The 2,846-nt window shown below is 42.2% G+C and overlaps 1 pseudogene; it reads left to right on the forward strand.

Moving 5' to 3' along the window:
• Positions 1 to 1,382: 1,382 nt before the first annotated feature.
• LOC141549002 (transmembrane emp24 domain-containing protein 2 pseudogene) lies at positions 1,383 to 2,344 on the forward strand (annotated as a pseudogene).
• The last annotated feature ends 502 nt before the right edge of the window (positions 2,345 to 2,846 follow it).

Genomic DNA, 2,846 nt, shown 5'->3' on the forward strand with positions numbered 1-2,846 from the left:
TTTGAGAGAGGGCTGTGACTTGCTCAGCTAGTAAATATCTAAGGTCAAATTTGAACTCAATTCTTCCTGACTAGATGGTCTTTGTTCTAGCCAGTGCATCACTTAGCTACCCAATTTTGCTTATTCCTAAGAGTATGTTAAAGGGGAGTGGTCAAGAAAGGAATTCCTAGTGATTATTGTCCTGAAATATTCATTTCCCAAACTTTCTTTTTACATATTTTTCTTGTTTAAAATGTCTACAAATGTAATCTCAAATTACCCTGAGGTAGAGGTAGGGGTGGATGTGTGTGTGGGGGGGGGAAAGGAGGGAGACTAGAAATGCTTGCTTTTACAATAATGTTAAATTGTATAACATGTTTTTTTGCCAGAATTGTAGCTAAAAATCAGAGTACACAATTAATATTTTTATTAAAATTAGGCTTTTTTTTATTAAAAATTAGGCTTGCACAGAGGACAAATAAAATAAATACGAGGTAATTTATTCAGGGGATGAAGGAAACTGGACAAATTAGAAAAAGTCCCACGTCTTGTTGAGGGAGGTGAACTTTAAGCTGAACTTTGAAGAAAACTAGGGACTGGGTTGCACAGTGGGTAGGGCTGCTAGAATCAGAAGGGCTATTTTTTTTTTTTTTTTGTGAGTCGAAATCCAGCCCTCAGACACTTGCGCTTTTTTTTTTTTTTTTTTTTGTGAGTCCAAATCCAGCCCTCAGACACTTGCTAGCTGTGTGACTTTGGGAATCTCATTTAATTTAATTTGCCTCAGTTTCTTCATATGGAAATGAGCTGGAGAAGGAAATATCAAACCAATCCAGTATCTTTGCCAAGAAACCCCCAAAATGGGATTGTGAAGAGCTGGACGCGGCTGAAACGACTCAACAATAAGAAGAAAGGGATTCTAAAAAGCAGGTGATAGCTTGGACAAAGGTATGGAGATGAAAAACAAAAAGCTTAGTTTCAGGAATAGTAAGGGGGTCATTTGGACTGCAATGACTGACGGGAGTGATGTGCAAGAAACGGGTAAAAATAGGCTGGAGTTGGATTGCGAAGGACCAAGTTAAAAAGTTTTATTTTATCTTAAAAGCAATAGGGAATCCCAGAACAAAATTATAGCCTCCTGAGACTTGCACTTTAGGAAACAGAATCGAGATCTGGTTAAGTAACTTGGAGGGGGGGGGGTGTCATCCTGACATATGAATCACTAAAATCTGTGATAATTAAAAGGACAAAAAGGTGGCAAAAAACCTAGGAAAGCTGACTGAGAAGGGTGTGAAAGAGAAGCGAGGTGGGGAATACTTCCGGGTGTAATGGGGGGGGGGGGATGTTACTAGGTCAAGAAGAGTAGCCAATCAGTGCTTCAGCCTCTCTCTCTCCCAGGTGCTTAAGATTTTTCCCTAGGATTGGGCGGCATTGCCAGAGAGGTTGAGGCGTCGAAGAGGCTACGGTCGCTCACTCTTCCCAAGCCTGAGTCCGTCCATGGCGGCCACAGCCTGCTTGGACATCCTGGTCCTGGTCCAGCCTATTCTGCTGACTGTGTTGTTCCCGCTTCCCGCATGTGCTTTCTACATCCGAGTTGGAGCCCATGGGGAGGACTGCTTCTTTGAGCAAGGCACGAAGGGAGCTAAGATGGTCCTCAACTTCAGGGTGATGCAGGGAGGCTTCCTGGAAATTGATGCGGACATCACTGGCCCTGACAATGATGCCCTTTTCCAGTGGGTTCGTGAGGCGAGCCGCCGCTATGCTTTCACAACCCACCAGGAGAGCTCCTACAAGTCTTGCTTCAGCAACCATGCGTCCACTCTGGTGTCCAAGACGATCGACAAGGACCAGGATCCCACAACTCACATCCTCCAGACTGAGAACAGTCTCCGCATCAAGCTGGAGAAGATGATCAAGAAGCTGACTGAAACCATCATGGCAGTCAAGCAGAAGCAGAAGCACATGCAGGTAGGGGAGAAGGGTCATCAGTGAGAACACCTACCACAAGGTAGTCCTGTGGCCCTTCTTTAAGGCTGCTGTGATGTTGGCCATGACCTTTGGCCAGATCTACTACATGAAGAGCTTCTTCCAAGACCAGATAATGGTGTAAATGGTGTAAAATGGACGGTTTCCCTTTCCTTCCCAAAGTCAAGTTCACCCATTACTTCACTATGAGTCTTGGTTGGGGTTTTAAAAATGAGATATCCCTGGGATATCCTTCAAATGTCTCGGGGTGGGTGGAACAATAAAATTACTTGTTTACTAAGCTAATATGAACAGAAACCTTTCTCTTTGGTCTAAACTACAGAATAGAAGTGAACAGCATGACTTTACATGGACAAGACCACACAAGAGGATCCTGAAGTGAGGTGGGTAACACTGACTGACTTCCCAGTAGCCACCCTGGCAAATCAGATGACACCCTTGCCGTCTCCCCACCCCCCTTTTTGATTCTATCTTCCCATTGTTTTATAATTGATGTATTTTGTCCAGAAAAGAGAAATCTTGGGAGTTATTTACTGTGGGAGAAGGGGGGAAGCTGGTTTTGCAGTGCCTATTGGAAAAAAATCCATTTCATTTTATTAATTTCTCTTATTTGTACAATTGACTTCTGTTTCTCTAATTAAGCCCTATTAATTACTGTCACTAAATTAATATGTTATTATTAAGGTACAATGTCATAAATCATTAAATCCTCTAAATAGATAATAATGAACTGCCACTGGACTTTCCAGCATATGCTGTTCAAACTGGATACTTATTGCTCCTTTTCAAACTGGATGCTGGTTGCTCCCTTAGCTTCACTTTTATTTTAAAAGTTCTCTAAAATATATTCCCCAAAATGCAAAATTGAAATGTTTCTCATATAT

Source organism: Sminthopsis crassicaudata, chromosome X (assembly GCF_048593235.1).
Source record: "Sminthopsis crassicaudata isolate SCR6 chromosome X, ASM4859323v1, whole genome shotgun sequence".
NCBI classification, from domain to species: Eukaryota; Metazoa; Chordata; class Mammalia; order Dasyuromorphia; family Dasyuridae; genus Sminthopsis; species Sminthopsis crassicaudata.